At 39.2% G+C, this 13,837-nt stretch overlaps 1 non-coding gene across 1 annotated transcript; it reads right to left on the bottom strand.

Annotated features, from left to right (window-relative positions):
* Nucleotides 1-335: 335 nt before the first annotated feature.
* On the bottom strand, nucleotides 336-476 carry LOC132648822 (small nucleolar RNA SNORA48). The gene has a single exon (XR_009587225.1). It is a non-coding gene; the product is annotated as a small nucleolar RNA SNORA48 (small nucleolar RNA).
* Nucleotides 477-13,837: the final 13,361 nt, after the last annotated feature.

Below are 13,837 nucleotides of genomic sequence, written 5' to 3'. Positions count from 1 at the left end.
GTCCTGACTAGGGACATCCTCGTATTCTCTAGTGGTAATATGAACACAGACATGGCCCTCAGAGTGAGCTCAGGCTGGGACCTCATCATGACCTCAGGTGGAGGGGTTGACCACTTACAACAAACAGCATACTCCTCTCCACACTTGAATCTCCAGCTCCATGCACTGCATGGCGGTAAGCATGGCTCTGTGTGTCTATGGACTGCAGTGAGCAGAGGGCAAGTCCGTGGGTGTCTTTCTCAGCCCTCCCGCTGCGGCATGGAAAAACACAGGCCTCTGCCTGTCTTCGTCCTCCCGTCTATGCTTCTTGGATTTGATTTGATTTGATTTGACTTTTACATATCCTAGGCTTAAAACATCTTTGGCCACAGGTCAGGCATCAAGCAGGATGAACAAAGGACTGCCATCTGCTTTGCCCCAGACTGATATAAGAACAACACTACCAATAAGGTGTCTCTTTACCCATTGCTAAAGGGTTGTCTCAGTGTTCTTAAACCTCCATGGGATCCTAAAATATCACTCCCATAGCCTCTGTCATTAGGGAGTTTTTATTTGTCCTGGCAGTGGACTCATTCAAGACATTTAATCCCCTGCCCGCTGATTTTAAAATATTAGATCACTTAAATTAACTTTTATTGCAATCCACTTTTTAAAAATTAGAATATCAATTTTCTTTTTTTTAGAATATTAATTTTCAACAAATGTAAGTTCTCACCAAAACTGAAAAGGAGAGAGTTTGCATATATATATTGTCACACACATAAATGATCAAGGCAGGAACTCAAGCTAGGAACCTGGATGCAGGAAGTGAAGCAGAGACCATGGAGAAATTGGCTTACCTCCTCCATTAGCTACATTTCTTAGATAGCCTACCTGCGTAGGGATGGCATTGCCCATTGAAGAGTGGGCCCCTCTACTTCAATTGTCAAGCAAAAACAAAACAAAACAAAAAACAAAAATTTCATTCACTTCTTTACTTGGTTAGGACTCTTCTCTCATCTGTAAATACAAATAACACACAACATACACCACCCCAACATTTCACTCACAAAAGAAATGAGTGCCCACCATGAGAGAATAAAGAAAAGCAACTCATGCTTTTCAACCTAATTTGTAAACTTTGCTTAATTTTCCATTCTGCTTGCATTCGTTGAAAGAATATAACACTGAAAGCCTCTATAGGGACACACACATGCTAAATGTATATATGCTCCACGCTCTCTTGAGATGTTCATACCCAGCTACTTGTTTAAGGACTATTATTTTTTAAAAATACCATTTTTGATGCACTCTGAAATTATTTTCTGTGACAAAAGTCCAGATTCCAAGCAAATATGAGCAGATGTCCCTAAGGGAACACCCTGTTGCTTGTCAGAAACAGTACACAACTGACTTTCCACTGCCCTTGAAGAATTATAATGCTCTATGTAGATTTATCAGAGGTTCTTTCTAGATTTTATGTGAAAACCATTTTAACTAACTGTGCCACTTATGTATGTTCTGCTTATCTGACCAATAAAAGTTGCAGGTAGTTTTACACATTTATTATGTGCTAACAAATCCCTCCAATTTCTTGAAGGTGGTGCCTCATGCATTCATTTACTTACTGAGTCATCCATCACCTACAAATAAAAAAAAAATCACTAGTGTAAATGATAACGATAGAATAGACAAACATTCCTTTTTCAGTTCTCAGAGTTCATAGTTTAACAAGAGCACAGAGTAAGAGCAAAGTACACTTGTTGCTGAGTAACCAGAGGTAAAAGGGCACTGAAATGAAGCCCATTGCTTATAAATATGATGTAAATACAGACTCTATATGGTAAAGAAGCAGTATAGATTCTGTTTTTCATAATGAGAGAATGTAAACTTTAGGTTCATGACAGGAATGAAAGTGAGCCAAGTTTAGTGTGGAAGATGCAGAGCGTGTAATATTTTATAGAGAAGAACAAGTTGCTGCAAGAAAAGGTGGTGAACAGAGTTGCAAGACAAAGAGGGTGTAAAATGGGAATGTGAGTAAAGAGCATTTTACTGATACACACATATAGGTAATACAAAAACTGCCAATTTCTTAAAGTGGTTTCTTGATGTAACAAATGGACAAACGTCACCACATAATTCCCTGGATTGGGGTTTTGTTGAAGGTTGTTCTGATGTGTATATTTTGATACCAATTACTGGCCCTCAAGATCTGATTAATGCCCTATCCTTGTTGTATAAGCCTGCCTAAGACATTATTCCTGATTGGTTCATTAAAAAGCCTGTACCTGGGCAGGGCAGAAGGAGGTAGGTATGGCTAAGGTTCCTAGGTGTTTAGGACAGGAGAATCATGGGAAAGACTTAGACAGATAGGAAGAGAGAAGGAAGAAGGATGCCAAGATGGGTTAGCATGAAGGTGGGCTAAGAAGAAGGACTCAAATAATGGAGTAGAAAGGCCCAGATGAAGAATACAAGCAAGTACTTATAAGATTATGGATGGGAGGTAGCCCAGATAAGAATGGCAAAGGTGGATGGCATTGGATAGGGGCTGGAAGGAGGATGGTGAGGTTACTGGGTGAAATATCAGCCCAGCCTAAGGTAAATAAGGCAGTTATAAAATCTAACAGGTGCTTGTGTCTTATTGATTGTGATGACAGATTAAATAATACTATTGTAATAATTATAGGGTTAATAATAAATTATATTTATACCAATACCATTTTATTTCTAACAACAGGTTTTTGGTTTTTGTAGTGTTTTTTTTTTTTTTTTTTTTTTTTTTTTATTTCATAGGGACTATAGTATCTCCTTCCTCTGTGTACTGGCAAGGCTGCCCTGCCAGGGAGAAGTGACCAAAGAATAGATAGCAGAGTCTATGTCAGAGACAGCCCCTGATCCTCTAACTAGGGAACCCACATGGATATTGAGCTGCTTATGTGTTCCATCTCAGTAAGGGGTCTTGGTCCTCTCCAAGCATGGTGCTTAGTTGGTGCATCAGTCTCTGGCCCAGATTTGTTGATTTTGTTGGTCTTCTTGTGGAGCTCCTGTTCACTACTGGTCCTTCTATCACACCCACCCTCCAGGACCTCTTTTCATAAGTGCTCTGGCCACAGTTTGGCTGGGAGTCTCATTATCTGTTTCAATCCTATGCTGGGTGGAGTCTTTCAGAGGACATCTACGGTAAGCCCTTGTCCACTTCCTTCTCTTCAACCACTTCCTGCGTTTATCCTAATTGTCCTTCTGAATGAGAATTAACATCTTCCCTAGGGTCCTCTTTGTTATTTATCTGTTATAGGCCTGTAGATTTTTAGTATGGTTATCCCATACTATACAGCTAATATCCACTTGTAAGTGAGTACATTCCATGTGTGTCTTTCTGTGTCTGGGTTACCTCACTCAGGATGTTCTTTTCTAGTTCTATCCATTTGCTTGCAAATTTCATGATTTCCTTGTTTTAAATTTCCTTGTTTTAAATTTCCTTGTTTTCACTATTCCATTGCAGAAATGCACCAGAACTTTTCTTAAATTTTGTATTAATTACACTTTATTCACCTTGTATCCCCCCCCCGTAGCTCTCTCCCTCCTCCCATCCCAATCCCTCCCTTCCTCACCCTCCTCCGCACATGCCCTCCCCAAGTCCACTGATGGGGGAGGTCTTCTTTTCCTTCCTTCTGATCCTAGTCTAATTAGGTCTCATCAGGAGTGGCTGCATTATCTTCCTCTGTGGCCTGGTAAGGCTGCTCCCCACTTAGTGGGAGGTGATCAAAGAGCAGGCCAAACAATTCATGTCAGAGACAGTCCCTGTTCCCATTACTATGGAACCCAGTTGGATACTGAACTGCCATGGGCTACATCTGTGCAGGGGTTCTAGGTTATCTCCATGCATGGTACTTGGTTAGAGTATCAGAACTTTTTTTTTAAAATCCATTCTTAGGTTGAGGGACATCTAGGTTGTTTCCAAATTTTGGCTGTTATAAATAAAGCTGCTATGAACATAGCTGAGGAGGTGTCCTTGTTGTAAGGTGAAGCATATTTTGGGTATATGCCCAGGAGTGGTATTGCTGGGTCTTGAGGTACCACTATTCTCAGTTCTCTGAGAAAGTGCCAGATTGATTTCCAAAGTGGTTGTACAAGTTTGTACTCTCACCAGCAATGGGGGAGTGTTCTCCTTTCCCAACATCCTCTCTAGCATGTACTGTCACTTGAGTCTTTAATCTTAGCCATTCTGATAGGTTTAATATGGAATCTCACAGTAATTTTAATTTGCATTTCCTTAATGACTGAGAACATTGAGAATATCTTTAACAGTTTCTCTGCCATTCAATATTCCTCTTTAGAGAATTCTCTGTATAGCTCTGTACTCAATTTTTTTTAACATTTTCATTATTACATTTTTATTGTGCTCTTATTTAGGTTAAGATGTGTGGGAGATTTTGGTTCCTGCTATGTTTAATGAAAAAATTTCAACCAATACAATAAACTCTTACACATTTAGAGTATGTTCTTCATTTTTTTTAAATTAAATTGTTATTTTTTAATATTAGTTACAGCTTATTAATTTTGTATCCCAGTGGTATCCCACTCCCTCATTCCCTCCCAATCCCACCCTCTCTCCCTCAAGTTCTCCCTGCTCCTTTCTGAGTCCACTGATAGGGGAGGACCTCCTCCCCTTTCATCTGACCCTAGCTTATCATGTATCTTCAGGCCTGCCTGCAAAAATCCTTCTCTGTGGCCTAGCAGGGATGCTCCTCCCTTGGAGGGGGGGTGTCAAAGAGCCAGCCATTGAGTTCATGTCAGAAATAGTCCCTGTGAGGACCAGTATCAGCTTTGATATGCTGCTAGATAGAGTCTTTCAGAGGTCCTCTGTGGTAAGCTCCTGTCCTGTTACTTGTTTTCTCCTACATCCAATGTCCATCCCATTTGTCTTTCTAAGTGAGGGTTGATCATCTTACCCTGAGTCTTCTTTCTTATTTATCTTCTTTAGGTATACAGATTTCAGTATGTTAATCCTACTGATACATGAGCTTGGGAAATCTTTTCATCTTCTGATATCTTCTTCAAAGACTTGATAATTTTTCCTATAAGTCTTTTACATGCTTGTTTAGAGTTATACAAAGATAGTTTGTTTTTTGTGGCTATTGTAAAGGTTGTTGTTTCCCTAATTTCTTTCTCAGCCCACTTGTCTTTTTTATAAAGGTGAGCTACTGAAATTTTATTTATTTGTTATTTTTTTTTATCTGGCCACTTTACTGAAGCTGTTTATCAGCTGCAGTAGTTCCCTGGTAGAATTTTTGGGGTCACTTATGTATACTATCATATCATCTGCCAAAAGTGAGGCTTTGACTTCTTCCTTTCTAGTTTTTATTCCCTTCATTTCCTTAATCTGTCTTACTGCTCTAGCTAGGATTTCAAGTACTTCGTTAAAGAGATACAGAGAGACTAGGCAGCCTTGCCTTATCCCTGATTTTAGTGGAATTAATTTTAGTTTCTCTTTATTCAGTTTGATGTTGGCTATAAGTTTGATGTTTATTGTGTTTACTCTGTTTAGGTATGTGCCATGTATCCTGATCTCCCCAAGACTTTTATCATGAATGGGGTTGGATTTTTGTCAAATGCTTTTTTGGCATCTAGTGAGATGATGATGAATATTTTTTCCAGTTTGTTTATATGATGGATTGCATTGATGGCTTTCCTTATATTGAGTCAACCTTGCATGCCTAAGATTAAGCCTCCTTTGTCATAGTAGATGGTATATTTGATGTGTTCTTCGATTCAGTTTTGAATATTTTATTGAGTGTTTTCAAGTCAATTTTCACAAGAGAAATTGGTCAGAAAGTCTCTCTCTCTCTTTCTGGTTGGGTCATTGTTTGGTTTAGGTATCATGGTGACTGTGGCCTCGTAGAATGAGTTTGGTAATGTTTCTTCTGTTTCTATTTTGTGGAATAGTTTGATGAGTATTGGTATTAGCTCTTCTTTGAAGGTCTGGTAGAATTCTGTACTGAAACCATCTGGCTCTGGGATTATTTTGGATGGGAAACTTTTGGTGACTGCTTCTGTTTTCTTAGAGGATATAGGACTATTTAATTTGTTTACCTCATTTTGACTCAACTTTGGAATCTTTCAAGAAAATTGTCCATTTCATTTAGAGTTTCACGTTTTGTGACATATAGGTTTTTGAAGTAAGACCTAATAAATCTTTGAATTTCCTCAGTGTCTGTTGTTATGTCCCACTTTTCCTTTCTAATTTTGTTAACTAGTATACTCTTCCTCTGCCTTTTTGTTGGTGATGATTACCTCTGTAGTTCCTGTTTTCTTTCTTAAGTTCTCACTCTCCAGGATTTTTTTTTCAGTTTGTGCTTTAATATTTTCATTTCCAACTTCAGAGCTTGAACTCTTTTGTTGATTTCCATTACCTGTTTGTTTGTATTTTACTGTCTTTCATTAAATGATTTGTTTAATTCCTTCACCTGTTTGTTTGTACTTTACTGTATTTCTTTTAGTGGTTTATTTATTTACCCTCTAAAGGCCTCAATCTGTTTGAGTGTATCTTTTTGTATTTCTTTTATATTCCCTTGTTATCATATTTATAAGCATAGGCTTAAGGTCATTTTCCTGTGTTTTGGTTGTGTTAGAGTATCCAGAGCATCTTGCCTTGACATAACTAGATTCTCAGGATGCCATATTGTTCCGGCTTTTGTTGATTATGTTTTACCCCATCCTTTAGCCATCTGTTTTTCTCTGTTATTGGCTGTTAGATCCTGTTGCCTACTGGAGTTCTCTGGTGGTGGGGGAAGAGCCCTGGGCAGGAAGATGGATGCTCCTGAAGGAGCCTTTCTCAGATTGGTGGGAATGATCTTGAACTGGAAGGTAAATCTCAGAGCCTTGCCTTAGGCTCTCCTCAGATGTACCAAGTGGCTTCCTCAGAAGCACAGGCAACCTCCTTTCAGCAAGGGAAGTTCTGGAGTCAGCTGCCCTGTTACTGGCTTTCTTGCCAGTTTAATGAGCCCAAGCACTGTGCTTAGTCACTGTGCTTGCTGGGTCCAGCATTTTTAGAGAACTTTGAGCTCAGAGGTCTTGTTGGTCTCCTTAGGGATACTGGTTGAGTTTAGGAGCAGCTTCTGGGGTTGCTTCAGTGGGTCCTTAATGTCAGGAGGCCCAAGCTTGGAGCTGCACCCCCATTACCAGAAGGTATCCACTCGACGGGATGGTGAGAGTGGATGCCGGAGGTTGGAGCCACCCAGAAGGTATGCACAGATAGTGGAATTGGGAGGCTGGCCTAGGACTGAGGTCATGCCAGGCGGGAACCCAGGAAATGTCCGAGATTAGACTGGTGACCTGAAAGTTGGAACCTTGCATTTTCTATGGGCTCTCCTCTCACCTGAGAAACGTAGACACTGGGGCTTTGGGGCCACAGGAAGGCTTGTTGGCTGCTCTGCTCTCACTGCTGAGCTGTTGTTCACATACAGTGCGCGACCTGTGCTTCCATTTTGGATTCTCCAGAAAGTCCTATTTATATAAAAATAGACTACATCTATTTTTCTCAAACAATTTTTCAAAAATATTTCTTAAAAATAAAAATGTCAATTTAAAAACTATTATCTGAAAAGCTTAAAAAATTAAAGTGATAAATAGAGTCAATTTGGGTTTTAAAATACAGATGTAGCTGATAAGCAGCTTAGTCACCACTTAGTAAGGGACCACCTAGTAAGATGTCTCTGACATGAACTCTTTTGCCTGCTCTTTTATCACTTCCCCAGGGAAAGGAGGCCTTGCCAGGTCACAGAGGAAAAGGATGCAGGCAGTCCTGAAGAAACTTGATATTCTGGGGTCAGTTGATAAGGGAGAAGGTCTCTCACTCTCTGAGGACAAGATGAGGGGGATAGAAGGAAAGGGGAAGAGAGGGTAGGACCAGGAGCAGATGAGGGAGGGTGCTACCATAAGGATGTAAAATGAATAAGTTAATAAAACAAAATAAAGAAGAATTATTTGAAATATTATGCTTTCTCAATGACACTATTAGATTTTATCCAAGGCCACTGGATGAAATCTGAAAGCTGGGCACCTTTTCCTAGACTGTGGAGATATCTATTGTTAGACTTTAGACTTCTGTAAAAATATGACACAACTAGACATTTATCCCTAATGGCCATGGTTGCTCCACAGATACTAATCAGGAAATGCTAAAGTAAATTGGGCTATGACGAAAAATGATGAATCTATATTCATATTATTAGATTTGAATATTAATTTGACTGGATTCCAATAAGACCAATAAGGAAAAGAGCAAGCACAACAATCAAAAGGAAATGTATCTTTTAGCAAATTAGTAAAAGCATTATTTTGTATGATTGATTATGCATATTAGCCATTATAAAATGCCAAGAACATAGCCTTTGAGACAGTCCTCTCCAGCCACTTTTCCTTATGAAAAGGAAAAAAAAAAGAAACTATGCTTCAAAACTAGCTTATTATGTTTATCATATCTTATAGGTCTATATAAGTGAGTATATCCCATGTTTGTCTTTCTCCTTCTGGGATATTTCATTCAGAATGATCTTTTCTAGATCCCACCATTTGCCTGCAAATGTCATGATTTCCTCCTTTTTGATTGCTGAGTAGTATTCCATTGTATAAAAATACCACAATTTCTGTACCCATTCCACCGTTGATGGACATCTGGGTTGTTTCCAGGTTCTGGCTATTACAAATAGAGCTGCTATAAACATGGTTGAGCAATTGTCCTTTTTGTGTACTTGAACAAACTTTGGGTATATACCTAGCAGTGGTATAGCTGGGTCTGGAGGAAGCACTATTCCTATTTGTCTTAGAAAGCGCCAGACAGCTTTCCAGAGTGGTTGTACCAGTTTACATTCCCACCAGCAGTGGAGGAGGGTTCCCCTTTCTCCACAACCTCTCCAGCATGTGTTATCGCTTGAGTTTTTCATCTTGGCCATTCTGATGGGTGTAAGGTGATATCTCAGGGTCGTTTTGATTTGCATTTCCCTGATGGCTAATGAGGATGAGCATTTCTTTAACTGTTTTTCTGCCATTCGATATTTCTCTGTCGAGAATTCTCTGTTTAGCTCTGTTCCCCTTTTTTTAATTGGATTACTTGGATTGCTGCTTTTCAGCTTCTTTAGTTCTTTGTATATACTGGATATTAGTCCTCTGTCAGATAAAGGGTTAGTGAAGATTCTTTCCCAATCTGTAGGTAGTCGTTTTGTTTTGATGACGGTATCCTTTGCTTAAATCTATACACCTAAAAAAGATAATCAATTGAGCGGACATGGGGTAAGATGATTAATCCTCATTTAGAAAGACAGATGGGATGTGCATTGAACGTATGACAGGAGTCTACTGAGCGCATCTGAAAGACGCTAACTAGCAGTGTTTTCAAAGCAAAGACTCATGACTAAACCTTTGGCAGAGTACAGGGAATCATAAGAAAGAAGGGGAGTTAGTCTGATGGGGAAAGGATAGGAGCTCCACAAGGACCAAATATATCTGGGCACAGGGTCTTTTCTGAGACTGACATTCAACCAAGGACCATGTATGGATATAACCTAGAACCTCCACTCAGATGTAGCCTGTGGTAGCTCAGTACCCAATTGGTTTCCCAAAGTGAGGGGAACAAGGACTATTTCTAACAGGAACTCAATGACTGGCTCTTTGGTCTCCCCACCCCCGAAGGGAGGAGCAGTCCTGTTAGGCCACAGAGGAGGGCTTTGCAGCCAGTCCTGAAGATACCTGATAAAACAGGATCAGATGAATGGGGAGGAGGTCCCCCCTATCAGTGGACTTGGAAAGGGGCACGGTGGAGATGAGGGAGGGAGGGAGGGACTGGGAGGGAATGAGGGATCGGGACACGGCTGGGATACAGAGTTAATAAAATGTAACTGATAAAAAAAAAAGAAGAAATAGAATGAACAAAATCATATCTCTAAAAAAAAAAAAAACTAGCTTATAAATTTACTTCCAATGTTATTATCATGCACACTCAAAATATTCTTTTTGATTTGTCAGTTGTCCCTGGTATAGATATTTCAAGTTATTAAATTACTCAAAACTAAGAGTCTCTTGAAAAATCATAAAATTGAATAAGCCCATTGACATAGAATGCTGACTTATTTGGCAAGTCTGGGAGAGTTTGACATGCCAGATTTGTGGCAGGAGCTAAGGACTGAGCAACAGAAGATCTTTGGCATGCAGGACCCCATTGTCAGGCAGAGCAGAACCTTTCAGTGCAACAGTGAAATCTCATTTCTAAGTTTGGTCAAGTGCATGTTGTAAGAACATGTTGCGCAGCCAGGGAGACCGTCCTCATTCAGGGTACATTTGCCTCAGAGAGTTTCTAATCGCTTGAGCTCTAGTCATGTTGCGCAGCCAGGGAGACCATTCTCATTCAGGGTACATTTGCCTCAGAGAGTTTCTAATCGCTTGAGCTCTAGTCATGTTGCGCAGCCAGGGAGACCGTCCTCATTCAGGGTACATTTGCCTCAGAGAGTTTCTAATCGCTTGAGCTCTAGTCATGTTGCGCAGCCAGGGAGACCATTCTCATTCAGGGTACATTTGCCTCAGAGAGTTTCTAATCGCTTGAGCTCTAGTCATGTTGCGCAGCCAGGGAGACCGTCCTCATTCAGGGTACATTTGCCTCAGAGAGTTTCTAATCGCTTGAGCTCTAGTCATGTTGTGCAGCCAGGGAGACCATCCTCATTCAGGGTACATTTGCCTCAGAGAGTTTCTAATCGCTTGAGCTCTAGTCATTGGCAAATGATGAAAGGGGCCATGACGATGTACTCTCCACCGTGGTGTCCTCTCCACAGTAAACAGATCCCCCTAGTTTTCCTCCTCTTGGTTCTTGCTGACTTGCAGAAAAAAAAATAATGTGAAAGGTAGCATTGTGGGGGACTTTCAGAGCTTAAGTTACACAAAGTCTGCATGTGACAGGTTTTAGCCATCTCCAGCTATGTTTACTGTAAAGCAGAGAGGAGCAATGCCTGTCTGAAGTTCTGAACCAAGAAACTATGAGCTTACTGCAATTTTTGATGGATTTTTACCCCATGAGTTGGGCTGTTGATAATTTTGTAGTATTGTATAACCAGAGCGGGGTAGCAGATGGTGGTCAGTGTGAGAAACAGAGACAGGGAATAAGGAAGCCTTGCCTGGGATGTTAAAACCAGGAGATAGTTACCTTGTACTTTGAGACCCTACGGACTAAGGGACTAAAGCTGATTTGAGATAAAATGATAGTAGCACTTGTCCGACAGCAGCAAGAACCTTCTGACTTTCCTGCAGCACTGGTCCCTGCTCATTGTCTTCTATACTAGCTATCATTCATCTTTGTAGAATCCCTGTGTACACCAACTCTACACATTGGAAAGCTCTTTTTTTTTTTTTTTTTTTTTTTTTTTTGGTCTGTGGATACCATTACTTTTCTTCACTTATGCTCAAGCTGTCTCATTCGAGATAACAATTTGATATACTCAGTCCAATTCAGAACAATTCCAATTTGTCACTCCTGCCTTTATCTTTTCTAACTCCAGCCTGTAATAGATAGACAATTGCTTACTCAACCTTTAATATACATTGCTGTGTCAGGAATCTACAAGACCACTCAGTGATTCATTAGAAGGTCTTCCAGGACTTGGCATATAGTCATACTTATGGCTATGATTTATTATATTAAAAAGACACAAAGCAAAATCAGCAAAAGAAAATTGCATGGGGACAAGTCCTGGGGAAAATAGATACCAGAATCCAGACTCTCTCTCCTCCCTTCTCCTCTTCTGCTGGTGGAGTCCAAAGAACAAATGTGATACCAGCAGATAGTTGTGGAAAGTTGTTAATGTTATCTATCACTCAGCATGACTTGAACGTCTGTATACAGTTTTTGTGTGGTGGTTAGTCACTTCACTTCGGCCCTCTTTACAGAAGCAAGGTAAGTGCTGAACATGCCCATGTTGATTATGGAACTATTTTGGGAGCATGGAACTCTTCCTATCAGTCACAGTAGTGAGAACCTAAGTCTACTCCTATTGGCTGGTCTTCTAAGTTGCATGTTTCTGGTGTGCTACCTGAATTCTTTTATTCACAATAGATGATAAATATTTTGAGTTTAGAAAGTGCAAAAGGAAGTTCTGCTTATAGTCTAAATATTGAAATTTTAAATTACTTCTTATAGTAATTATTTTGACTTAAGCAAATAATCCCAAAAGCATTTTTGATTCCTGCTGTCTACCCTCTACCAACATTAAATTTATCTTTATGTTCTGCTGTCTACCTTTAAACCAGAATCTTGTGACTTTTCTTCTTCTCCTTCTTCATCAACACCTATTTGAAGCTAATAATGTTTTTTTTTTTTGCTCTCTTATCTCAGTAAAGGTCTCACTGGTGATGTTTCTTATACTCTTGATCTTTTTTTTCTTCCCAAACACAGCCAAGGTGACCCTCAAAAATTTAAGACTAATAATGCCATTTTTACCTCAAAGTCTTTTAGTTGTTTTATTTTCATATTGTAATCACAGTCCCATCATATAAGCCCTTCAAAATGGCTTTTTCCCCCTTGGACCTGTGTGACTGCAGTCTAACCTTGAAGATTCTCTGCTCTCACTTGCTTCTTCTAAGCCCTCATAAATCCCAATTACACTCTGGGCTCATGGCTTTTACCTTTCCTACTCCCAGAAATTATAGCAAGTATCATCTTTAAATGTCCTATAGCAACAATGTGCTCTGTACTTATCTTACATGAAATAGCAACTTTCACACTTTACCTTTTTCTTTTTTTTTACTTATTTACCCACAATTCTGCTCATGCCTGAATATTGTCAACCTTATTTATTTATATTTATTGCATAATTCTTCTTTATGTGTGTCAGAGCAGAGGGTTTGCTTTAGATTTTCCTCTGTCCCCACAGTCTTTAACGGTATTTGGAATACAGTGAATAGTGGCTCAATAAATAGTGGATGAATGTAATTTTAGATATTTCAGGTTTAAATAAATCAGAATTGATTTTATGTTCTTGCATTTAATAATTAAATGCTTCATAAAAAGCTCACAACTTGAAAACATTAAACATTTTTAATATCAAAAGTGTGATAAGGGAAGTAAAGCAGGTTTATTTCATTATAGTTACAAATAAGTTAGTGATTCCCAGAAAATATGGCATAGTTTTGAATGGCTCTATTTAACTGACTTTAAATCCTTGAGGAAAGAGATTTTAGAAATGCTTCATGTCATATGAATACTTATCTTTATTAATGCACATAGGCGTATACACAGGTATTTCAGAATAATTTGTAATAATGTTATTATATGTCTTCCATATTCATTACACACATGTGTATGCAAAGATGATTATTACCTATGAGTTCAGTTCTCAAAAAATGACAGTATGAAATGTAGTGAGAGTACATGTCATTTCATTTTGGAAACACTTGAACCAAATCTTCTAGAATTTCACTATTCTGGCACTTAAAAATCTATATAAATTTAAAAACTGATTAGAACTGGATCAGTGCCTTCTTTCTAATTATAGCTAAAATAATGTATACACTTCATTTTCTTAGAATAAAACATGGTAGCTGGGTGTGGTGGTGCACACCTTCAATCCCAGCACTTGGGAGGCAGAGATGGGCTGATCTCTGTGAGTTCAAAGCCAGGTTGGTCTACAAAGCAATTCCAAGACAGCCAAGGCTACACAGAGAAACTCTGTCTTGAAAAACAAACAAACAAAAGAATTAAATATTGCAATCAATGTGCTGTTCATCTTATGTATCTCGACTCGATTGGTTAAAGAGATTGCCAGAAAGATGATACAGTGATGAGCATTTAACCAGAAGATGGAGTAAAGGACTTAGT

The sequence above is a fragment of the Meriones unguiculatus genome, chromosome 17 (assembly GCF_030254825.1).
Source record: "Meriones unguiculatus strain TT.TT164.6M chromosome 17, Bangor_MerUng_6.1, whole genome shotgun sequence".
Classification (NCBI taxonomy): domain Eukaryota; kingdom Metazoa; phylum Chordata; class Mammalia; order Rodentia; family Muridae; genus Meriones; species Meriones unguiculatus.
Note: the sequence above shows the minus strand (reverse complement) of the source record. Positions and strands in the feature narration are given on the sequence as shown.